The 27,358-nt window shown below is 41.2% G+C and overlaps 1 long non-coding RNA gene across 1 annotated transcript in view; it reads right to left on the bottom strand.

Annotated features, from left to right (window-relative positions):
- Positions 1 to 1,536: 1,536 nt before the first annotated feature.
- The window catches only part of LOC148126487 (uncharacterized), a 75,827-nt gene continuing 50,005 nt past the window's right edge, over positions 1,537 to 27,358 (bottom strand). Inside the window, exon 4 of the long non-coding RNA XR_015743327.1 lies at positions 1,537 to 1,616. This is a non-coding gene — a long non-coding RNA (uncharacterized LOC148126487). The remainder of the gene's footprint in view (positions 1,617 to 27,358) is intronic.

Below are 27,358 nucleotides of genomic sequence, written 5' to 3'. Positions count from 1 at the left end.
TATTTGGTAATAAAAAAAAGTTGTTTAAATGGATGGATCTAATTAACACCTTACTGTGCTGTTGATCCTTCAAGAGACTTTCAGGAATTTTGGCTTAAAACTTATATTGGAAGCTATTTAAAATGAGGTTACGTAAAGGTGGCTTTTTTTCTACATATTTATGGTTATTGAGATTTATTTTATTTATTTTGATTTTATTTATTTTGATTTGTCAATCGCTTACAAGATAATAGGTATAAGTATATACATAGTTATGAATACATGAAATGGGTACATATAAGAAAAATAAAAGAAACAATAGGACAGGGATAGTAGGCGCGTTGGTGCACTTATGCATGCCCCTTACAGAACTTCTTAGGAAAGGGGTGAGGTCAATAGTAGGTAGTCTAAGGTTAAAGTTTTTGGGGTTTGATAGATGAGAGAGAGAGAAAGAAAGAGAAGGCAAGAGATGGTAGATGAGACAGTGGGGGGAGAGAGAGAGAGGAGGGGAGAGTGGGGGAAAGAGGGGAGATAGAGATAGATGATAGATTAGAAAGATAGATATAATGGATGGATGGACTGATTGAGAGAGAGAGAGGAAGAGAGGGTAGATGATAGATAGATGAGAGAGAGAGAAGGAAAGAGACATGGTAGATAAGAGAGTGAGAGAGATGAGAGAGAGAGAAAGAGACAGAGAGGAAGGGAGAGTGGGTGGAGAGAGAGGGGATAGATAGATAGATAGATAGATAGATAGATAGATAGATAGATAGATAGATAGACAGACAGGTAGGTAGGTAGATAGGTAGATAGGTAGATAAATAGATATAATGGATGGATTGATTGATTGATTGATTGAGAGAGGGAGAAAGGGTAGATGATAGAGAGATGATAGAGAGAGAGAGGAGGGAGAGAGAGGAGAGAGGGAGAGAGGGTAGATTAGAGATAGATAGTTAGGAGAGAGAGATGATAGAGAGATGATAAATATATGATGGATGGATAGATAGATAGATAGATAGATAGATAGATAGATAGATAGATAGATAGATAGATAGATAGATAGATAGACAGACAGACAGACAGGTAGGTAGGTAGGTAGGTAGGTAGGTAGGTAGGTAGATAGGATGGATGGATTGATTGATTGATTGAGAGAGGGAGAGGGAGAGAGGGTAGATAGATAGATGATAGAGAGAGAGAGGAGGGAGAGAGAGGAGAGAGGGAGAGAGGGTAGATTAGAGATAGATAGTTAGGAGAGAGATGATAGAGAGATGATAAATATATGATGGATGGATGGATGGGTAGATAGATAGATAGATAGAGTGATAGATGATAGATAGATAGATAGATAGATAGATAGATAGATAGATAGATAGATAGATAGGTAGGTAGGTTTTGGTGTGTTCGGGTCTTCTGTGTAAGATTGAGAGTATCTTGGCGATGTTTCGACAAGGTCCCACTCGCCATCCTCAGGCTGGTGCTTTCAGCTTCATGCTTGTGCAAGCAAAGCGCGATCAGAGCTGTCGTCCCTCTATAAATACTGGTGAGGAGATGTGGTGTGCTGGCTCTGTTGTAAGTGGGCTGGTTGGCTGTGTTGTTATTTCTTGATTGGTTGATGGAGTCGATGTTTGCAGATTGGTTGGCTTTTTCATAAGAAAACAAATAGATAGATAGAGTGTGTGAGAGAGAGATGATAGATGAGAAAGAGGGAAAGAGAGAGATCTTCGCATGGAATAAAATTATGTGGTTAATTCGTGCTAGGAGATGATGAAATGAGTGAACTAAAAGGAGAAATGGTTTTAGTAATGTAAATTTAAATGCCATTTATCCACCGTAATGCCCATTCATTGTATTTTATTTTATGAAGTTGTGGAGTTCTCTTCAATGAACACTTATCATTCTGGGGAAAAAGAAAGAATATTTGAATTTTATTTAAAAGTTAGATGGGGATTTCTATCTCCAGTTCAGAGGAAATAGTACCACAGGGGTCTCTGGAAGCCACAGGCCCAGTATAGAAATTGGGATGTCACTTGTGAACCCCAAGGCATAAGCCTGACTCTTAAGTTACTGAAAAGAGATGCGAGGAGGGTTAGAAAGTTATTCGTAAAACTACTGTCCAAGTAACAGACCCAATGCAATCAAAACTCTGTGGCCTGGAGTTCCTCAAAGTATGAATTTATTAGGCATGTGATATTGGCATAGCTGATGAAAACCCGACTCTGAAGGGCCCAAGGTTCCCCCCACTAAAACCAAACCCTAAAGGGTTCAGAGTATTGCAGCGTAAATTCAGTACCAGAAAAGAAAAAGGCTGAGGCTTCATTTAACTTCTTTATGAACATATAAAGTAAATTTTACAATACCAGTTGTAGATTTCTCCAACATGGAGCAAACTCAAACAGGAACAGACATCAGTTTCACTTTAGTTCAGCAGGCAAGCAAGACACAGGAGAGAAGCAGTCTCATTTTCAATAGACAGACTCAGAGCTTAACATAGCTTCAGAGCTGTAGAGTTTAATATAGAGCCACACCTAGGCTACTTCTAGTTTCAGTTTCCAAACAGTCCTCATTGGCTGACCTTGTTACCATGCTCTATTCCAGTTCATGAATATACTCTGACACAAAGTTCTTGTCCCCAGAACACGCTTCCATCACATGGTCCAATCAGGTCACAGTCCCAACTTCAGTTGGCTTCAGTCCACGCCTCTCCAGCACTGGTGAGGATGTCCTTGGTTCCCAGGAGAATTTTTTTTTTATTTTGGCTACAAGTCCCCAGCTGTCTCTACCTCCCCGCTCCCATTCCCACAGCCGCAATCGGCCTTGCTGTGGCAGCCCTGAAGATGATCCCAAAATGGCGTCAGGGCTGCCAACTATTTCTTTTTTTCATGAATATTTTGGAAATTGTCAGGGAATTAAAACAGAACGAGAGCTCTCCTACTGCAGCACATACAGTCAGGATGTTCACAAAAATAAATAGGTTAATGATAGTCATCCTTCACTGTAATTCCATAGCAGTGGGTATTTAAGGTTTTGCGCCGTTGATCTTGAGAGGAATAAACAGTCATTAATAATCCGATTGTCCACAAATTCATCTTTCCCATAAAATTTGGGAGCATTCCCATCTCTAACGGTACAAATTGCACAACCGAGCAATGGGCTGTATGAAGGAATCTTCCCTTTAATTGTTTCTGAGGTTTAGGTTAGATTAGATTTACAGAATTGGAAGGGACCTTGTAGGTCATCTAGTCCAACCCCCCACCCAAGCAGGAGACTCTACACCATTTCTGACAGATGGGAGTCCAATCTCTTCTTGAAAGTCTCAAGTGATGAAGCTCCCGCAACTTCTGTTCCATTGGTTGATCGTTTTCACTGTCAGAAAATTTCTCCTTGTTTCCAGGCTGAATCTCTCCATGATCAGTTTCCATCCATTATTCCTTGTCTGGCCTTCAGGTGCTTTGGAAAATAGCTTGACCCCTCCCTCCTCTCTGGGGCAGCCCCTCAATTATTGGAAGACTGTTATCATGTCTCCCCTGGTCCTTCTCTTCTCTAGACTAGCCGTGCACAATTCCTGCAACCATTCACCATATGTTTTAGCCTCCAGTCCTCTAATCATCTTTGTTTCTCTTCTCTGTACTTTTTCTAGAGTCTCAACCTCTTTTTTTATAGTGTGGTGACCAAAACTGGATGAGGAATTCTAAGTTTGGTCTTACTAAGGCTTTACAGAGTGGTATTAGTACCCCACATGATCTTGATTGTATCCCTCTGTTAATGCAATTTAGGATTGCATTGGCTTTTTTGGCTGCCTCCACACACTGCTGGCTCATATTTAACTGGTTGTCCATTAAGACTCCAAGATCCACTCACAGTTACTGCCTTTAAGCCTTGTTTCACCCAGTTTATATATGTCCTTTTGGATTTTCTTGCCTAAGTGGAAGGCTTTACTTTTTTCTACATTGTTTTTCATTTTGTTAGATAGGGCCCAGTGTTCAAGACTCTGAAGATCCATCCATCTGGAACTTGAGCCTATCTTCTAGGGTATTAACTATTCCTACCAGGTTTTTTCCATATTTCATTTGAACAGATCCGAATTAAAGGGATAGAGCTAACTCAAGGAAACACAGTCCACGTGATATTTTCACTTGGAACCAAGTTGGGTCAGAACAGGTTTTGAGTGTGTTTAGTTCCAGATTGTTCCAGTTACACCACTTCTTTTGGGGGGGTGTATGGTATATTTGTGTCTGTGTGTGCCTATCTATCTGTCTGTCAGTGTGAGTGCATAAGTCCCTGCAGTTACCTTGGCAAGATTTCAGAAGTGGTTTACCATTGCCTCCTTCCTATAGCTGACAATGGATGGATGGCTCAAGGTGACCCAGTTGGCTTTGTGCCTAAGGTGGGATTAGAACTCAAAATCTTTCATTTTCCAGGCTGGTACATCCACCATAAAACCAGGCTGACTGACTCTTTTCTAAATTACTTCTCTAACCATTGATAATTACATATAGGCAGGAATTTCTATTAGATTTTAAATTATTATTTCTATGTCATCTTAAATTTCATTTTCTTTATCTCATTGTCCAAGTTGTAGTATTAGGTGTTTCATTTGAGCCTTTGTTCATATTTCATATATACATATCCGATAGAATCTTCTTGTGATCTGCAATAAATAGAATTTTCCCTGGTGTCTTTGGAAATTTTGAGCACAGGCTTTTCATCTTTAACAGAACATTGGGATTTCTTTTTGCAATTTTATTTTTTAAACTGACCTGCAAGCTGTTATATTATCATGATCTAAGCCGCTTTGTAATTATCTTCTTCCACGCTGAACGTCTGCATGTTAATGCTTAAAGGGGGTTTCCATCGTACCTTTCCTACTAAAAGGATTCAACTTTGCTGTCGCTCCCAAACACATCCCCACAGAAACCATCATATGCGGAGTTGAAACCAGCCTGACCAAAACCAACCCTGATGATGCTAACAAAATCAGACTTGAAATCACCAACATCCTCTGCACTAGCAAACCACCCAAAAGCAACTTATCCAAAGAAGAACAAACTGCACTACTTAACCTGAAAGAAGACACCAGCATAATAATTCTACCAGCAGACAAGGGCAATGCGACAGTGGTTATGAACACATCTGACTACCAAACCAAGTTAACCAACCTACTCCAAGACCCCGCATACAAACCCCTAAAGACAGACCCCACCACCTACCTAGAAAAAACTACCAAATCCAAAATAAAAGCCTCCCCCCATCAGTGAAGAAATCCAGCAACGAATCATACCCAGAGAAAAATCATCCAGATGCCCCAAGCTTTATGGTCTCCCCAAAATACACAAAGAAGGAACCCCACTCAGACCAATAGTCAGCTCCATAGGCTCACCTCTACAAAACCTAGCCAAATTTCTCGCCAAACAACTACAACCTTATGCAGAATCCATCAACTCACACGTAAGAAACTCATTCCAATTCATCGAGATCATAAAGAAACAAAACTTACAACCTAGCGACCTACTAGTAAGCTTCGATGTCATATCCCTCTTCACCCAAGTGCCAATAAAAGAAGCCTTGACAGCCATCCAAAACAAATACAACCCCCCCAAGCACATCCTAGATCTAACCAACCACTGCCTATCCAATACATACTTCACCTACAATGGACAAAAATACAAACAAATAGAAGGAGCACCCATGGGATCACCCTCTCACCTGTCATCGCAAACCTCTACATGGAACACTTTGAAACACAAGCTCTAGAAAATACGACCACAAACCCAAACTCTGGCTCAGATACGTAGATGACACCTTCATAATCTGGCCACATGGGAAAGAAAAACTGAACAACTTCCTCACACACCTCAACAGCCTACACCCCAAAATACAATTCACCATGGAAACAGAAGCCAACAACCAACTTCCCTTCCTAGATGTCTTGGTATACAAAAGATCCAATGGCTCCCTAGGACACACCATCTACCAGAAGAAAACACATACTAACCGCTATCTACATGCACTCTCACACCACCACCCAGCACAGATCAATTCCATAGCCAAGACACTCATCTCCAGAACAAAATGCTTAGCCGATGAACAACACCAAAAAACCGAACTACACACTCTCACCAACGTACTTGCAGCCAATGGATTCCAAAGAAAGAAGATTACCCACCTAATCCAAAAAGAAACCCCAACCAAAATCCAAGACAGAGAACAAGAAAACAGCAAAGCCCTCCTCCCATATATAAAAGGCACTACAGACAAAATTAGCAAGATCCTCCAAAAACACAACATCAAAACAGCATTCTGCACAAACAGAAAAATATCTACCATCCTAAGAAACCCCAAAGACAAAATCGAATTAGAAAACCAAGGAGTATATGAAATCCCCTGCACTGCCTGCCCTACCACATACATTGGACAAACTAACAGAAGAATAAGTGCACGCATTGAAGAACATAAGAACTCAATCAAAAAAAGAAGAAACGACCTCTTCCCTGGTCCAACACCTCAAAGCCACAGGACATGAAATTGATTTTAAAAATACCAGAACTATTGCCAAAACCGAACACTTCAACAGCAGAATAATCAGAGAAGCCATAGAGATAGAAAACGCCCACACAGCATGAACAAACGAGATGACACCTCCCGCCTTCCAGCCATTTGGAAACCCGCCTCATGAACAGACGAGTACCTAACATGAAGAAGGACACTAGACCCACACCCATGAGAGCCACACAAGATGCCACCACCACACTTCCATGTAGAAAACAGACTCCCACCCACTCAGAAGATGAGACACGACCATGGACCAGAAGCTGCACGGCAGCTGCATCACTACCCACTTCAAACCCCTCCGAGCCATACATGAAGCAAACCGACACCCACTATGAAGATGCAGAAGGACCACGAACTCGAAGCCAAACAGCAAGATCACAACTCACCAGCTCAAATCCCCAGCAACTAAGACTAACCTGAGCACAACCAAGCCCCCACCTGAACAGAACATGCCTCCAACCAATCAGAACACGGCTAACCCCCAACCAATCAGAACACAGCCAAAACCCCTACCAATGAGAACACACCCCCACCCAATCAGAACACAGCCAAGCTCCCACCCAATCAAGTCCCACCCCACTGGCAGTTAAAAGGAGGAAGCAGCTGCAATCTCACATTACTCTGAGAAGCACAGAGCCGGAGACAGAAGCCTGAAGATGATGAATGAGACTTCATCGAAACGTTGCCTAGATACTTGAATCTTACGCGGGAGAAAACCCGAACAACCAAAGATCCACATACAAATACCCGAGAACCTCAGAACCTCAGAAAACAAATATATATATTTGTTCGTATATATATATATATATATATATATATATATATATATATATATATATATATATATATATATATCCCTAACACTTCAACAGCAGAATAATCAGAGAAGCCATAGAGATAGAAAAACGCCCAGACAGCATGAACAAACGAGATGACACCTCCCGCCTTCCAGCCATTTGGAAACCCGCCTCCATGAACAGACAGAGTACCTAACATGAAGAAGGACACCAGACCCACACCCATGAGAGCCACACAAGATGCCACCACCACACTTCCATGTAGAAAACAGACTCTCACCCACTCAGAAGATGAGACACGACCATGGACCAGAAGCTGCACTACAGCTGCATCACTACCCACTTCAAACCCCTCCGAGCCATACATGAAGCAAACCGACACCCACTATGAAGATGCAACAGGACCACGAACTAGAAGCCAAACAGCAAGATCACAACTCACCAGCTCAAATCCCCCAGCAACTAAGACTAACCGGAGCACAGCCAAGCCCCCACCTGAACAGAACACGCCTCCAACCAATCAGAACACGGCTAACCCCCAACCAATCAGAACACAACCAAACCCCTACCAATGAGAACACACCCCCACCCAATCAGAACACAGCCAAGCCCCCACCCAATCAAGTCCCACCCCACTGGCAGTTAAAAGGAGGAAGCAGCTGCAATCTCACATTACTCTGAAAAGCACAGAGCCGGAGACAGAAGCCTGAAGATGATGAATGAGACTTCATCGAAACGTTGCCTAGATACTTCGAATCTTACGCGGGAGAAAACCCGAACAACCAAAGATCCACATATAAATACCCGCGAGAACCTCAGAAAACAAATATTGCACCTCTACGGGGAGGAAACCCACCATCTGACCAGGACTTATGAAAAACTTGAAGTCCAAAGAGCCTCCATTTTATGTGACCTTGCATTCCTATGCAACTGCCGAGATCAAAATTTAATTCCCACAAGCTTCCAATTGAAATTCCATACCAACACAGCAGCCACCAAACGCATCCTTAAAAGAACAGAACTGGCCCTAATTAGAAATGAACTTCACACGAAAAGGTTTCTCCTAGACCAAATCAACAAAGATCTCCTCACACTCCACCTCAGACTCAGCAACAAGATTCACCCTCTACTTTGGGACAAATCCAAACAACTTGCTGTCTGGAGAGCCGAAACACAGACCACCCTCAAGACAGATACTCACACCAACAAACTCAGGAAACTACAACAATGCCAGAAACCAACTCCCCCTCCCCCACAGCCACACATGAAACAAACATTGCACAACATCTCAGACAAGATCCTCACTGAAGCTGAAACCAAGGTCCTTTCAAAAGGATTCAACTTTGCTGTCACTCCCAAACACATCCCCACAGAAACCATCATATGTGGAGTTGAAACCAGCCTGACCAAAACCAACCCTGATGATGCTAACAAAATCAGACTCGAAATCACCAACATCCTCTGCACTAGCAAACCACCCAAAAGCAACTTATCCAAAGAAGAACAAACTGCACTACTTAACCTGAAAGAAGACACCAGCATAATAATCCTACCAGCAGACAAGGGCAATGCGACAGTGGTTATGAACACATCTGACTACCAAACCAAGCTAACCAACCTACTCCAAGACCCCACATACAAACCCCTAAAGACAGACCCCACCACCTACCTAGAAAAAACTACCAAATCCAAAATAAAAGCCTCCCCATCAGTGAAGAAATCCAGCAACGAATCATACCCAGAGAAAATCATCCAGATGCCCCAAGCTTTATGGTCTCCCCAAAATACACAAAGAAGGAACCCCACTCAGACCAATAGTCAGCTCCATAGGCTCACCTCTACAAAACCTAGCCAAATTTCTCGCCAAACAACTACAACCTTATGCAGAATCCATCAACTCACACGTAAGAAACTCATTCCAGTTCATCGAGATCATAAAGAAACAAAACTTACAACCTAGCGACCTACTAGTAAGCTTCGATGTCATATCCTCTTCACCCAAGTGCCAATAAAAGAAGCCTTGACAGCCATCCAAAACAAATACAACCCCCAAGCACATCCTAGATCTAACCAACCACTGCCTATCCAATACATACTTCACCTACAATGGACAAAAATACAAACAAATAGAAGGAGCACCCATGGGATCACCCCTCTCACCTGTCATCGCTAACCTCTACATGGAACACTTTGAAACACAAGCTCTAGAAAAATACGACCACAAACCCAAACTCTGGCTCAGATACGTAGATGACACCTTCATAATCTGGCCATATGGGAAAGAAAAACTGAACAACTTCCTCACACACCTCAACAGCCTACACCCCAAAATACAATTCACCATGGAAACAGAAGCCAACAACCAACTTCCCTTCCTAGATGTCTTGGTATACAAAAGATCCAATGGCTCCCTAGGACACACCATCTACCAGAAGAAAACACACACTAACCGCTATCTACATGCACTCTCACACCACCACCCAGCACAGATCAATTCCGTAGCCAAGACACTCATCTCCAGAACAAAATGCTTAGCCGATGAACAACACCAAAAAACCGAACTACACACTCTCACCAACGTACTTACAGCCAACGGATTCCAAAGAAAGAAGATTACCCACCTAATCCAAAAAGAAACCCCAACCAAAATCCAAGACAGAGAACAAGAAAACGGCAAAGCCCTCCTCCCATATATAAAAGGCACTACAGACAAAATCAGCAAGATCCTCCAAAAACACAACATCAAAACAGCATTCTGCACAAACAGAAAAATATCCACCATCCTAAGAAACCCCAAAGACAAAATCGAATTAGAAAACCAAGGAGTATACGAAATCCCCTGCACTGCCTGCCCTACCACATACATTGGACAAACTAACAGAAGAATAAATGCACGCATTGAAGAACATAAGAACTCAATCAAAAAAAGAAGAAACGACCTCTTCCCTGGTCCAACACCTCAAAGCCACAGGACATGAAATTGATTTTAAAAATACCAGAACTATCGCCAAAACCGAACACTTCAACAGCAGAATAATCAGAGAAGCCATAGAGATAGAAAACGCCCACACAGCATGAACAAACGAGATGACACCTCCCGCCTTCCAGCCATTTGGAAACCCGCCCTCATGAACAGACGAGTACCTAACATGAAGAAGGACACCAGACCCACACCCATGAGAGCCACACAAGATGCCACCACCACACTTCCATGTAGAAAACAGACTCTCACCCACTCAGAAGATGAGACACGACCATGGACCAGAAGCTGCACTACAGCTGCATCACTACCCACTTCAAACCCTTCCGAGCCATACATGAAGCAAACCGACACCCACTATGAAGATGCAACAGGACCACGAACTAGAAGCCAAACAGCAAGATCACAACTCACCAGCTCAAATCCCCCAGCAACTAAGACTAACCGAGCACAGCCAAGCCCCCACCTGAACAGAACACGCCTCCAACCAATCAGAACACGGCTAACCCCCAACCAATCAGAACACAACCAAACCCCGTACCAATGAGAACACACCCCCACCCAATCAGAACACAGCCAAGCCCCCACCCAATCAAGTCCCACCCCCACTGGCAGTTAAAAGGAGGAAGCAGCTGCAATCTCACATTACTCTGAAAAGCACAGAGCCGGAGACAGAAGCCTGAAGATGATGAATGAGACTTCATCGAAACGTTGCCTAGATACTTCAAATCTTACGCGGGAGAAAACCCGAACAACCAAAGATCCATATATATATATATATATATATATATATATATATATATATATATATATATATATATATATATATATATACATACATACACACACACACACACACACACACACACACATATATACATACACACACACACACATATATGTATGTGTGTGTGTGTGTGTGTGTGTGTTATGCATATGTGTATGTGTGTGTATATATATATATATGGCATTCAGCTTTGTTCGGGTATTTTCCCATGTCATTATAGTTGTGCTTTTAAAGTTGTAGCAACATTTCGGCAGAATCTTATCTGCCATCATCAGGCTTGTGTAATGGGTTCGTCTGTACACAAGACCGATGATGGCAGATGGGACCACCATGACCTGAATGATTGAGAATCTACATACAATTAGGTTCATTATTTTTCATGTTTCTTAAAAAGCAATATAATTATTTGTCAAACTGAGCCCAAAAATTATGTAGAACAATTCAGCCAGTTCTTTATTTGATGACAAACAATAGACAGATTCTTGCCGGACTAAAGCCTCACTATTCTCAATCTGTTTGATAGGAAGGGAAGGATGAAGAAGGGAAGCGAGGGAGGGCAGGAAGGAGAGAAGGAAGGAGGGAAGGAGGAAGGGAGGAAAGAAGGAAGGATCTAGGGGAGGTTAAGGGAAGGAGCGGGGGAGGGTAGAATTGTAACTTGTTGTTTTGCATAATTCCTTATGCAATTTATTTTGTCCATTGTAAAAAACAAACAAACCCAGGTTTTGGTTTTTTTTTTTTTTTGACAGGAAAATGGACATTAAAAGCAATGCAAACCCATTAACATTTCCTTCCCCTTCCCCCACCTCTGCAGATAATATATAATTTCATTTCCCATCCTGCTGACTGCCTCTCTAGCATATAATGGGGGAACAATTTCCTTTCAAAATCTAATAGCCTGCTGAGCATGAAGGAATACGTCTCACTGACGGATCGTATCAGAATGCCCCCAGCCATTTATTACCTAAAGTTGGTCATATCTCCTCAGCTCAGTAAATTGCATAAATGTTGGCAGAAATACAGAAACACAAGTTTCAGTATTTCTATTCCACTAACATGATAACAACCCAGATAGACTTCTGGAGTCCCATGAGAGCAAACTACAGAGAAACCTTTCTAGCAGGTAAAACTTTAATTCTGTGTGTGTGTGTGTGTGTTAGAGAGAGGGGAGAGAGAGAGAGAGAGAGAGAAAGAGAGAGAGAGAGAGAGAGAGAGAGAGAGAGAGAGAGAGAGAGATGTGCAAAGATGGACATAAGCGCATACAAATAATGGTTTTGTGACCAAAAGGTTCATTGTGGCATACAGGTAGTCCTTGATATATGACCACAATTGAGCCCAAAATTTGTGTTGTGAAGCGAGACAGTTGTTAAGTGAGTTTTGCCCCATTTTAGGACCTTTTTTGTGACTGTTAAGTGAATTGCTCCAGTTAAATTAGTAACACAAAACAATTAATCAGTGGAACTGCTTATCTCTGGAGGTTGTGCATATTCCAACACTGGAGGTTTTAAAGAAGAAATTGCACATCCATTTGTCTAAAATAGCATAGGGTCTCCTGCATGAGCAGGGGTTGGACTAGAAGACCTCCAAGGTCCCTTCCAACTCTGTTATTCTGTTAACTTCAAGCATTGGTTAAAAAGAGCAAATCTAACAGTCTTATTTGGCAGTTGGACAGGGAACAAATAATTATGATTACTTTATAAATGTTTTTATTATACATTTTCCTTTATTCTACATCACATTTCCAATTTTGCAACAACAGTGCACTGGCAGTATCAAATCCTTTTTAAATATACGTAGTATTATATACCTAATCATAACCATTATTCTCATAGTCATATAGTATAGTCTCTTTTTTTAAAAAAAAATATGGTATTGTACATCATAGTTATATCCATAATTTTCATAATTATACCACAATGCTCTATACGTCTATCACTCTATACATTTTAATCTATAATCATGTACAGTCCAATACTAATATTGCTTACAGTATATATTCTTATATCTCTCTATACATCTGTATTTATTTCCAATTTGCTATTCCAATTTGCTTATTTCTAATCTCTGCAAATGTTGTCTAGCCATTTGTACAATAAATCCAATGTTGTGTAATACTGTTTCCACTTTATCTTTGAGTTCCATCATTAACCTATCAAATTTGGCACATTCTAATATTTTATTTATTACCTTTTCTTCTGTAAGTATACTTCCATTTTTCCAATTCTGTGCATATGTCATTCAAGCTGCTGTTATTATATGTAACAATGAATATGCAGTTCTTTTATTGTATTTCCCCGGTAGTATGCCTAATAAAAATACTTCTGGTTTTAGGTCTATTTGTTGTGCTGTCATTTCTTCTAGCCATCTTTTTATTTTTAACCAGTATTTTTTTTTTTTTTTTGCTGATGGACAAGTCCACCACATATGATAGTAGGATCTCTGTGTTCTGACCGAGGCTCCCTAGACCGTAATTACACACATGCTTATTTTAAAAACAAGTCTTATTTTATTGCAACGCTGGGAATTGTTTTCATTCCCAGCTGTTAATGAATCTCAAACAGTCCCTCGAGATAAGCACCCAGCTTTCTTTTCTGTGAAGTGCTGCCAATAACCGAAGTGTCAAATGAACTAGAAAAAAAAAACCAACCAAAGTACAAAGAGCTTCAAGAATGAATCTGAACTGAATGAACTACTTTGCTTCCTGTCAAGGTTTCGTCATCTTTGCCTATCCTTTATATCTTATGGGAGGGGCAATCACCTCCCAGCCTTACTCCCAAGTCACCCCTTTTGTTTAAGCTACTCTTGCCTTCTAGCAGCTCTGCACACACGCACACTGGGAACAGGCTCCCCTGGGTCCTCTGCCTCACTGCTGCCAGACTCCGAAGGCTCTGGAGCAACACCCCACCCCCAGATGGTCCTGGCCCCATCTCTGCATCAGATGCAGGACCCTCGTCTGGATCCTCCCCAGACTCCCTGACTGGTTCGCATTCTTTCCCACTGTTCAATTTGACTGCCATATGCACAGGCTGCCGGTGAACCACAATATCCTGTACCTGTTTAGATTTCCAGCACTCTGGTGACATATTTGGCAACATTTCCGCCATTCTTGATGGTGACAAGTGCCATGTATAAAACATATAGTACAGGTTTTCTTTATATGCTGTTGACATCGCTAATTTGTAATTTCCTTTCCCACCATTTTTGCCAATTATCTAGATCTATAAGCAACTGTGTCCTCTTCACAGATGACATAAAATTATTCAACACCACCGACAATGCTACTGTCCTTCAAAAAGACCTTCATTATGTGTCTGAATGGCCAAACAGTTGGCAACTCCAAATCTCACCCAACAAATGCTCTGTGCTACACATTGGTTAAAAAGAAATCAGTACACCAAATACAAGCTAGGCGGATATGACCTTGTTGATGACCCTCACTCTGTCAAGGACCTTGGACTACTCATATCAAATGACCTAAGCTCCAGAGCTTACTGTAACAGCATTGCCAAAAAGGCTTTAAGAGTTGTAAATCTAATCTTATGAAGCTTCTCCTCTGGTAATACTGATTTGCAAACTAGGGCATACAAAACCTTTGCTAGACCAATACTTGAATATAACACCACTGTCTGGAATCTGAACTATATATCAGACATTAATACAATTGAGCGAGTCCAGAAGTATTTTACAAGAAGAGTACTACGCTCCTCTGTTTGCAACAGAATACCCTACACCACCAAGGCATGAGATTCTAGGCTTAGACAACCTTGAACTAAGCCGGCTAAGATTGGACTTAAGCATAATACATAAAATTATCTGTAACCATGTCTAACCAGTTAATGAATATTTCAGCTTTAACCACAACAACACAAGAGCACACAACAGATATAAACTTAATGTAAACCACTCCAAACTTGATTGCAGGAAGTACGACTTCAGCAACAGAGTAGTCAATACCTGGAACTCACTACCTGACTCTGTCGTCACATGCTCAAACCCCCACTCCTTTACCCTCAAACTAACCTCCACTGACCTCACCCCATTCCTAAGAGGTCTGTAAGGGGCATGCATAAGTGTACAATTGTGCCTACCATCCCTGTCCTATTGTCCCCAATTATTAATAACTATTTCATGTATTTATACTTATGTTTATTCTTATTTCTATTATATTGTAAGCATTTGACAAATAATAAATAAATAAACAACTAAATAAATAATCTATAGCGCACCCAGATTTTTTTTTGCCCATACTATCATAGTTTCCTTTATGAATTCTTCTTCCATTTTAAAGTTCAATAGGTAATTATAAAGTTTCTTTATTAATTTTTCATCTATCCCTAACAGTATCGTGTCCAGTTCTTGGGGTTTGTTATAAAATCCATAGAATTCTGCATCTTTTTAATGTCTCGTTTGCATTTGGATATGTGGCCACCAGTGCAAGTCAATCCCCTGGTTTTTTAAATCCCTGTTTCATTTTTAAGTCCCCTTGTTCATTTAGTACAAAAGAAAAAAAAAGGGAACGAATTATTGGTTGCTTACTATTTGCCCATTCCTAAGCACAGGACTTAATGAAAGCTCATGTCTTGTGATTGATTAAGCACATTATTTAACTGAGGGTCCGTTAAAATACTTCCTGGCCATTAGGGTTCTCCTCTGAGTTTATTCTGCTGTTTGGTAAATAGAGAATTGCTAGAATACAAAACCCATCTTCAAACTTAAAAAGGAGGCCTTCTGTCAGGGTTCTGAATGGTTCCCAATTTAAATTATGAGCCTCAGGCCAAGCTTCAAAAGAAATCCAGTTATTTATTACGCGACTCATGTCGGCATGGACCGAGTGAAACCAACTCTGACCTCACTTAATTTGCGCTTTGGCTCTGACCTTGTTTCCCCCTCCCCCGAAGATGTGTCATCAGTCACATTCCCCAACAAAGCAATTTCGTGGGTTGTAGAAGTCACTCCCTCTGGCCACTACGGGTCTCTATGGAGATGACCTTGACATTGCCGGCTGGAATGTGCTTTGCTTTGACTGAAATGTAAGATTTATTTATTTATTTGATTTGATTTGTCAGTCGCTTACAAGATAATAGGTATAAGTATAAACATGAGTAAGAATACAGGAAATAGGTATGAATAAACAGGGAGAATAGGACAGGGACAGTAGGCACAATGATGCACTTATGCACGCCCCTTACAGACCTCTTAGGAATGGGGTGAGGTCAATAGTGGTTAGTTTGAGGTTAAAGGACTGGGGGTTAGAGGATGTAACAACAGAGTCAGGTAGTGCATTCCAGGCATTGACCACTCTGGTGCAAATGCATTTGCAAGGCTCAATTCCCAATCCCCCTTGCCTATGGCAACTCAAGAGCATGTCAGGAATACATTGCAAATTGACACCTTGTATATTTGTGGTTTTCTACCACTGAGGCCAAGGATGGAGATTGCCATTCCTTGCGATGAGTTTGCTGTTCATCATGGCATCTCACTGATGCTTCAGGCATCCATGCAGATGTCCAAATGAAATAGGTTGCATTTTTTTTTTGCCAGTACAAATCAGAGAATCCAAATTAATTTAGATGAGCTTAGGCTTTCATGAGAAGAGGAGGGTAGGTACCTCCATCAGTTACCATGTGGACCACAGAGGTGCTGAAGAATTCTAACAAAGAAAATTATGTGAAGAATTTGATCAGTGGATGATCTGGTTGTCCTCTTATAGTGCTGTAATGGCTAACATGGATGAACATGTATAGAATAGAATGGAAGGGAAAAGAAGGGAAGGGAAGACAAGAGGAGAGTTGAAGATCTTCTAGTCAACTCCTTGCTCAGGCACGAAACCCTATACCATTTCAGACAAATGGTTGTCCAATCTCTTCTACAAACCTCCAGTGTTGGAGCACTCATAACCTACAGTGGTAAGCAGTTCCACTGATTAATTGTCCCATGTTACTAATTTAACTGGAGCAATTCACTTGTCCGGTTTCTTTTTGAAAGCCTTCAGTGATGGAGTACCCGCAATTTCTAGAGGCAAGTTATTTCATTGGATGGTTGCTATAACCATTAGGAAATGTCTCCTTACTCCAGGTTGCTTCTCTCCTTGATTAGTTTCCACCCACTGTTTCTTATCCTGCCTTAGGTGCTTTGGAAAATAGACTGACACCCCCCTCATCTTTGTAGGAGCCCTTCAAATATTGGAAGACTGCTTTCTTGTCTCCTCTAGTCTTTCTTTTCATGACACTAGACATACCCAATTCCTGTAACTGTTCTTCCCATGTTTTAGCCTCCAGCCCCCTTATCATTTTTGTTGCTCTTCTCTGAACTCTTTTCACAGTCTCAACATCTTTTTTAAATTGTTGTTGACCAGAACTGGATGCGGTGTTACTAAGTATGGTCTCACTAAGGCTTTGTAAAGCAGTATTAGAACTTCACGTGATCTTGATTCTATCCCTCTTCACACGCTTTAACCTCCAGCCCGCCAATACTTCTTGTTGCTCTTCTCTGCACTCTTTACAGACTCTTGACATTGTTAACCTGTTAATCCCTCTATGAATAATTATTAAGTATCGATTAAGTCTTGATTACTATTAATACTTATTAATAATTAATGCTTGTTGAAGGATGGTTGATCTGTAAACCATCAAGGACAGAGAGCACCCAGGAGCCGACAGTTCAATCCTGAGCTTCAGATACAGGAGTGGGATGCTACCTGTTCACCTCGGTTTGGGTAAACTGATAGTTAATTTTATGGCTGGTTCGGCGAACTAGTAAATCTCACCCCGCCCCTCTCAGGAGTCCCCACATGGCCCATTTTGGATCCCAGGTAAGTGTAGGGCCCATGTGGAGGCTTGGGGAGGGTGAAAAATGGGCCTCTTAGAGGCTCCAGAAGGCTGGAAATTGGCCCATTTCTGGACTCCAGATAGCCTCCGGAGCTCGGAGAGACCGTTTTCACCCTCCTGGAGGCTCAAGGAAAGACTCTGAAGCCCTGGGAAGGGTGAAAATCTCCACGGTGGTGCAGGAGACTGACTAGGCCATGCCCATCATGGCGACGTCCACCCAGCAACCAGGCCGAACGTGATAATTTTTACCTATTATGAGAATGCTGGGTTGATACCTACACATTTTTATCTCTCTACAAACTGAGATAAAAACAACAACTAGAAACGATGTAGTTCTGCCTCAGCCCTGTAAAATATTGGAACTTACTCACAGATCCCACCAAAGTCCTGAAAAATCAGTAGGTGAAGAAATAATATTTTTATGGGAGATTGAGAGAATTTAATTGTGCAAATTGCTCAATCATAAACCAGGTTTCATAAAATTACATGCTGGTTAATTTTACTTTGCTAACAGTTTTAATTTCCACTTTGTGGATTTCATCCTCATTTAGAATATGGTTACCAGTAGAACACTGGATTTCCCACCCTCCTGCCCCAATTTTATGATACAGCTCTAAAAAAATAAAAATTGCATTCGGTCTATCCATTAAGGAAAGTTGTGCGCCAAATATGGCATATCAGGAGAAGTTTTTTGTATAAGTCTGTTTGTGGGAGGAATAAATGCATACAAAAGGCAGAATAAGGAAGAGTGAAAATCAAAATATTTTCTGGAAGGGCAGAAATTAAATTAAAAAATATGCTCGGGAATATAGGTGAAACTGAAATGAGCCACAGCCAGAGGTGGTTTTATGTATAACACTAGGGACGTGGTAGCTCAATGGTTAAGACACTGAACTGGTCGATCAGAAAGGTCAGCAGTTCACAGTTTGAAATCCTAGTGCTGCGTAATGGCGTGAGCTCCCGTTACTTGTCCCAGCTTCTGCCAACCTAGCGGTTCGAAAGCCTGTAAAATGCAAGCAGAAAAATAGGGACCACTTTGGTGGGAAGGGAACAGTATTCTGTGCACCTTCGGCATTTAGTCATGCCGGCCACGTGACCACGGCGACGTTTTCGGACAGCACTGGCTCTTTGGTTTTGTAATGGAGATGAGCACGCCCCCTAGAGCTGGAAATGACTAGCATGTATGGGCGAGGGGAATCTTTACCTTTACCCCCTGATTAATTAAAATAATGATTAATTTATACGACTTTGTGTGAGTTTTAGTGACAGGAAGGGCAGCCAGCCATTAAACACTCTGCTAGCTCCATTCAGTTGCCCAGCCTCCACCCTGAAAGGGATTACGGGGTCATTAAAAGAAGATGATGCCTGTGTGTGAGTTTTGGAATAAGCAACAAATAAACAACCGTAATAAAGATCTCCGGTCAAGAAAGGATGTGCTGCTTTCTGTTTTAGGCATGGCTCATAAAATCAACTTATGCAAGTCTGCACATGTATAATGTTTCACCATGGTTTGCCTTTGCTCTGTGAACATTACATATCACCCACAAAAGATACAATTTGGGGAGAGGGGAATAGATGTGAACAGAAACAGTGATTTTGCAGAATTTGCTGCAGTGGCATTTTGAAAAATAAAGCATGTACAGTGAAGTTCTATAACAGAATAACAGGGTTGGAAGGGACCTTGGAGGTCTTCTAGTCCACTCCCCTGCCCAAGTAGAAGACCCCAGACCCGTGTTGGAGAACCTATGGCATGCCTGGGAGAGCCTCATTGTGCATGTGTGCATGCCGCCGCTGCCCAACAACTGATTGTTGGGTATATGGTGTGCATGCATGGGGTGGCGCAGAGACATGCAGCGCATGCTGTGGGGGGGTCATGCATGCATGCATAGATGGATGGCAAGGGGGTTGATCATGCGCACATGCACAGATGTGTGGTGCACTGCAAGAGGATCGTGCATGCATGCGCTGATGCATGGTGCACGGAGGGGTGAGAGCACCAAGGACCCGATGGTGCAAACTACTGAATAAGAAAAAAAAAATTGAATAATAGAGATCCCCGTCTCCTGACTTCTGTTCACTAAATAGCTTCCTCCCAGCAAACACCAAACACCATTAAAATACTCAAGTTCACTTTGCTACACACCTGGACTACAAATAATTAATGAAGATATTCTTCTTCAATCCGTTCTGTTTTTGTCATCTTTGCTTGTGGAAATCGAGGTAATACTACAGGATTTTTGCAATTGGTGGGGGGAAGAGGAGGAGAAAGAGGAGGAGGAATAGAAACAGAAAGAGAAAGAGAAAGAGGGGGAGGGGAGGAGGAGAGGAGGAGGAAGAGGAGAAAGAGAAAGAGGAGGATTATGAGAAGGAGGAAGAAGAGGAAGAGAAAGAAGAGAAAGAGAGGGTAGGAGTAGGAGAGGAAGAGGAGGAAGAGGAGAAAGAAGAGAAAGAGAAGAAAGAGGAAGGAGTAGGGAAGGAGGATTATGAGAAGGAGGAGAGGAAAAGAAAGAGGAGGATTAGGAGGAGGAGGAAGAGAAAAAGAAAGAAAGAAAAGGGGAGGGAAAGAGGAAGAGAAAAATGAGTGGGTAGGGAAGAGAAGGAGGAGGAGGAGAAAGAAGGTAGGGAAGGAGGAGGAGGATTATGAGAAGGAGGAGGAAGAGAAAGAGGAGTGGGTAGGGGAGGAGGAGGAGGAAGAGAAGGATTAGGAGGAGGAGGAAGAGGAAGAGGAGAAACAAAAGGGGAGGGGAGGAGGAGGAGGAGGAGGAGGTAGAGAACAAGAAGAACAAGAAGAAAGGTAACATTTTCAAAATGCAATTATCGGGGTGGGGGTGGGAACCAGCCTTTGGAACAACAACAAAAATAACCCATAAAAGGACGAGTAGAAACAGATGCCACCTATCTGTAAGAATAATTTTCCTACCAAGACAAAGCACTTTTTAATGACTTTTTAATTGACAGCACGGGATAATTAAGCAGATGCCATTCTGAAAAGTTTATTTCCGTTTACTCACCTCCAGTACGGTAGAGGTGAGCCGCTCATTTAAGCAGGGGGAGTAAAACTTTTGAACAGACCGCTACGTCTCCCTGATTTGGGTGATTCCCTAATTGATTCCTGTAAGCTGTTTCGGAAATGCTCCTGATAACATTCTCGTTTGAGTTGGGAATAGAATTTCCATTGCTTAGCCCAATGGGTTGTTAAGTAAGTCTGGTCTGATTTTACAACCTTCTTTTCGGTGGCGGTATTCTACCGGCTCGGTCTGGTTCGGCTGAACCGGTAGTAAAAAAACAGCTACCGGCTTGGCTGAACTGTTATTTTTCTTTTCTTCCCCTCCCGACGATCAGCTGTTCCGACAATCAGCTGTTCTGACAATCAGCTGCGCTGGGATCTCCCTCGCTGTCTTACTGCTTCGCCCAGGAGACTTCCTTGAGGCCCAAGAGGCAAAAGGGGACACAGAGCGGGGTGCTGTGCAGCGCCCCCCCCAAGCTCCCCCACAAATGGCTTCCCAGGAGGCTTCCCTGAGGCCCAGGAAGCAAAACAAAATAGAGCACAGGGGCGGGGTTCTGCAAAAAAAAGGCCACGCCCACCCAGTCACATGGTCATGCTCACCCAGCTACTCCCATCTAGCCATGCCCACAGAACCGGTAGTAAAAATATTTGCACCCCACCCCTTCTTCCTTTTTGCTACGGTCGGTGGTAAATGAATCATTCCAGTTATTAAGAGAATCACGGTTATCCCAAAGGTGCTTTTCAAAAGACACCTGGAACTTCCTTTGTTTCGTTCTGTTTTTTTTCCTTGAAGACCTTTCGCTTCTCATCCAAGAAGCTTCTTCAGTTCTTCAGTTAAGGGAATCGTGTAGTCATTAAACGCATCTGGATTCCCCATTGACTTGGTCGATGTTCCAGATATTTTTCAAGTTGTTTGTCTTAGTGCATCATGCTTTCCTTGCCCACCGTGTAGTAGGAAAGCAGTGCTTCTGTTGATGTGGTGTAAAATAAAACATTTGATTGTTCATTTCCTTGGGTTTAAAGCGCCATGTTTCTACTGTGCTAGAGAATCACATTAGCAATGTGGGTTTCTAACAGATGGGGTGGACTTGATTTCAAGCGTATAGAAAATTATTATGTCTTTCAGGATTTAATAAATTGGTTTTGCTTGCATGAACATAGAATAATGGATCGGAATATTAAAGGTTTTGGACATTACTTCTAGCAACTGGGGCCCACAACTGTCCGTTTGACTTTTAGCTACTCGATCAATGCCTCATCCGTGAATGATGGAGAGAGATTTATTTTTATCATCTGGAGTAAATAGACTCTAAGCTGGCCTTTTCTATAATCATCATACTTCTCATCCCTGGGTCCAATTCTAAACTAAGACAAAATCCATTTACTGATTCTGGGGTACAGTAAATTACCTTGGAATATTAGAACATCTCTCTATTGATCATATCCAATTATTATTCCCTCGCAAAAGCATTCACTAAAAAAGATTGAAGGATTTAGAAGGGCAGTAAAACAGACCTGTGTTGTTTCAAAGTCTATGTCTCTTTGCAAACGTGTCAAGCATCTCCTCTCTTCCTTAGTATCGATGCCATTATGACATGGAGGAAGCAGATCAAATCAGCCATCAACAGGCACATAGAGATAAATGACATCTACATACCATTCAACAGAGACAACCCAAAAGCCAAAAAGGAAACTAAAGGACCAAACATTTCCTTGCCAGCAATCGACACCCAGATAAGCAGAGATTAAACCATGATTAATATTAGAGCAACAACCAAGCAATAAATAATACCCCAATCAAGGAACTACCAACTCAGACAAATAATTCAACAGTAAGCAACATAAACAACAGCTTAATCAAGGAACAACCAAGAAGAAAACAACACCCCAACCAAAACTGACCAGGCAAGCTGCTATATATAAACAGAAAACAAAACTCCAGCCCCTTCTAGCACTGATGATTTTACCTAGTTGGATAATGAAACATCTGCAAAAAAACCAACCAAGCTCAGAAAGCATTAAGGACCCCATAGTCCTCCTCCTCCTCCTCCTCCATTCCACACACCCTTTTAGCACTGATGATGTTCCCTAGTTGGGTAATGAAGCATCTACAAGAAAAAAACCAACCTGGGAGGGCATCAAGGACTCCACAAGCAGTCTAATTCTGCAGGTTTGTGATAACTTCAGAAGAGTACTTCGGAAGAGTACAGGGATGAATTCTTTGCCTTTAAATCACTTTCCTGATCATACCCATGGTACAGGTTTTCCCCTTCTTCATCCTCCTTCCTATACTGACATTTAGGATAAAACATTGGAAAGTGGGGGAAAATATTAGTCAAATTTCAGAACTGGAAACCAAAGGACATACAAATGTATTCTAAGTCCATCCTCCAGAGAAAGTTTGTGGAAAAATGCAAATTTTTAGGTCTATATAACACTTTGAATATGAAGGATCTGCATTGAAATATAGGTAAGCACCACCTTGTCATCTCCATCCATAAAATAATATTTTCCAAGGATTATATTTGATTTAAGGAGATGTCTACAGATACCAATGCAAGCTCACATCCACTTCCAAATACTTTTCCCCCCTTTGAATCCTCGCAATCTTTTTAAGGTAGATCACTCACACAATGTTATCAACCTAGTTCCTAAATTAATCCATATGAAGAAGTTGTCAAGTTTAAGACCTGTGGACTTCAACTCCCAGAATTCCTGAGCTAACATGACTGGAGGAGGAATTATGGGAGTTGAAGTCCACAAGTCTTAAAGCTGTCAAGTTTGAAGACCCCTAGTTTAGAGTCTCCTAATTGACAAGCCAGGTGGACTAGAAGACTTCCAAGGTCCCTTCCAACTCTCTTATTTGCTTATCCATCTGGGAAAATTTGCACAAGAAAACCCACCAGGAAGGAGCTCAACAGCCTAGATCCAAACAACACATCGAACAATCAACCAACCAGAGTTAATGCTAATCAATCTTAGCATATGGTGCAAAAGCAACTGCTAACTATTCAATTAAGCTGATCAGGTGACTGGATCCAGTGAGCTTAAAAGGTGCTTTGGTTGCAGGAATTGGGTACGCCTAGCTTCATAAAAAGAAGGTCTAGGAGTGACATGATAGCAGTTACGCCTATCTTCATAAAAAGAAGGTCTAGGAGTGACAACTCTGTTATTCTTGTTATTTTTGCTTTGAATGCAGAAATAGGATGAAATTGAATTTTTTTTTTTGAGCAGTTCCACCAAGTTGTAAAAATAATAATGATTTAGCCATTCATAGAGCCATTAATCCAAGAGATGTATTGTGAGAAACAGAAAAATAGCTTATTGGACTACCAGAGTCCATAGGTCTCAGAAGGATAGCAGCCTCCCACCCAAAAAAAGCTACATGAACCGAAGTTTTAGATAGAAAGATTTCAAAGTGTACCAGAACTATTTGTAATCCTGCTGAGCTGTTGCTATGAAATGTGATTTTGCAAAGTACATAGTTTTGAAAACTGCCAAGAAATAAGGAACTGAAAGTAGTTTAGTTTACTTTATTGTCATTGCACCTCGTACAATGAAATCAAACACCATCTTCAGTGCACATCATGACCATGACCATGAAAATAAACACAAACACACATCCTTCACCCTCCACAAATTGAACTGGAAACCCCCGACACCACACCAACACTGCACTATACAGCAGAATTCAAAAGAGCTACTGCCCTGGGATAGAAACTGTTTTTCAGCCTAATTTGTCCTTGTTTTTATTATTCTGTACCATCTTCCAGATGGTAATAGTTCAAAGGGATGAGATGGATCTTTGAGAATGTTTTGAACTTTCTTAAGGCAGCGGGAGCTGTAAAGTTCTTCCAAAGAGGGGAGAGGGCAACCAATGATCTTCTGGGCAATGACATTAACCCTCTGGAGTGTTTTCCTATCTGCCACTGTGCAATTGGCAAACCATACAGAGGTGCACTACTCTACTCTCTATGGTGCAGTGGTAGAAGGTCACCAGCAGTTTTTCATTCAGTTGTTGTTTCCTGAGAAGTCTCAGGTAGTATAATCTCTGCTGGGCCCTTTTGACCAGGGCTGCAATGTGAGCATCCCAGGTCAGGTCCTATTTTATGGTAACATCCAGAAACTTAAAACTGGCCACTTGCTCCCCTTGGTCTCCATTGATAAGCAAGGGCTGGATGTCTGATCTGTTCCTTCAATAGTCCACTATAAGCTCCTTGGTCTTATTGGTGTTGAGGACCAAGTTATTGTCTCCACACCATGAAAGCAACTGGTTCACTTCATCATCAAGTAGTCGATGGATAGAGATTTGAGATGTACATGGGTATATGTAGAGAGGGTCAGTAAGAAAGAACAAGGAAGTATCTAATAATGTATCTAATTGCACATGTATTGATGGCTAGAATAATATATGCACAATACTGGAAAAATGAAATCATACCTCCAGAAAGAGAAATAATAAGAAAAATTATGGCATGTGCAGAATCAGATAGGTAAACTTTAGAAATAAAAGACAAAGGAGAGTCTAAATATTGTAAAACATGGAATAAGTGTTATCAATGGTCATAAAGCAGAAGGTCGAAATATTAGTAGTTATGATTAGATTAATTAGTAATTAATATATTAAATAAGGAGATTATAAATGATGAAGTAAAATGTATACTTGTATAACAAATACTGGCTGTATTGTGTTGTATTCTCATAATTAAAATTTAAAAAGAAATGAAAGAAAGAAAGAACAAGGAAGTAAGCTATGAAATGCATGCAGAAAACTATAAGAATGTCTTGGGATGAGTACAGGACTACTGGCCATAGCTACTCCTTGCTGGACTCAGCTATGTTAATGGACCTCATTGCAATGGGTTATTGATATATGTTTGTAATGATGGCTGTTCATGTTCCAAATTGCTCATGAAATAAACCTCTGAATTTTAAAGTAAGAATTGTTGCTTGTTGTTTGCCTGTGTTCCTCTTTATTGGGATATTTTTACAACCGTATGAAGTGATACTTCTGAGACGGGGAGGCATGGATATTGGCTCACAAATAGCCCAGAATTATTCTGTCAATTCTGGCTCATGAAAACATCAAATCTTCTTGCTGCCCCCCACTTTAGCAGGCTGATCAGATAACCCCCAATTTCCCAAATTCTTAGCTCAGTTGCCTGGACCATTCAAGATGAATGGCTAGGAATTGGGTAGAAGTATATTTTACACTTTTTCAGAGCCTCAGATTGCTTAGTGCTTCCAACTAAATCACTATGTCTTAAAACAATTTACTGTCCTAGTTTGTGCTATAAATGTAGTTTGAGATGAACAGTGTTTGAAAATTATAAAAAAAAAAGACTCTGGAGTCTGTCCATTCTCAGAAACTGAGATGTCAGACATATTTCATATATATTTTTATAGCAGTGTTCTGTGTAAATGCAGGAGAATAACTGCAACTAAACCGAGAGAGAGAGGGAAAGAGGCGGGGGGAGGGAGGGAGAGAGAGAGAGAGAAGAAAGAAAAAGAAAGAAAGAGAAAGAGAAAGAGAGAGAGAGAGAGAAAGAGAGAGAGAGAAAGAAAAAGAAAGAAGAGGAAAAGAATGAAAAAGAAAAAGAGAGGGAGGGAGGGAGAAAAGGAAAAGAGAGGGGAAAGAGAGAAAAGAGAAAGAGAGAGAAAAAGAGAGGAAGAAAGAGGAAAAGAGAAGAGGAACATAGAAAGAAAGAAAGAGAAAAGAGAGAGAGAAAAGAAGACACAGAGCAAAAGATAGTTACACGATTTCTTTTCTTCAATTTTAAAAAAGATCACATTTTCAGTTGTTAAAAACAGTGACCTTTATTTTTATTAATATTTTATTATTATACTTTATTAATATTAATTACATAACTATGATAGAAGTGATGTTTTAAGATTCAATGCCAGCCCAGTTGGCAAAAAAATGGAGGTGCCTCCATTTGTTGATGCCAGAGACAAGACAAAAAAAAAATAATCATTTTTGCACATGGCCCCAAATGAGCTTAAACAGTTTAAAAGGCAAAGCAAACGCCTCAAAGTCTATTTAAAAACAAAATCCAAAACCTTGAACTCATTTGCCTATATGTGATTGAGCTCCAGTCAATGGGTTCCCAGCATCTGCAGAAAGGAGAAGGATGAAGTGATCTGTACCCTGGTTTAATCAGAGTAGAGTTGGAAGGGACATTGGAAGTCATCTAGTCCAACCCCTCTGCTCAAGCAGCAGACCCTATACAATTTCAGGCAAACAGCTATCCAGTCTCTTCTATAAACCTCTAGGAATGGAGCACCCACAACTTCTGAAGGCAAGCAACTTCCACTGGTTAACTATCCTCTCATAAAGGAATTTTTTCCTTAATTCCACCTTGTTTCTCTTCTTGATTAGTTTTCATTTCTTCTCCTGCCTTCTGGTGCTTTGGAAAATAAGTTGTTCCCTCCTCTCTG

Source organism: Pseudonaja textilis, chromosome 3 (genome assembly GCF_049901715.1).
Source record: "Pseudonaja textilis isolate UNSWEBS1 chromosome 3, rPseTex1.2, whole genome shotgun sequence".
Taxonomy (NCBI): domain Eukaryota; kingdom Metazoa; phylum Chordata; class Lepidosauria; order Squamata; family Elapidae; genus Pseudonaja; species Pseudonaja textilis.
This window is presented reverse-complemented; position numbering and strand designations above follow the sequence as displayed.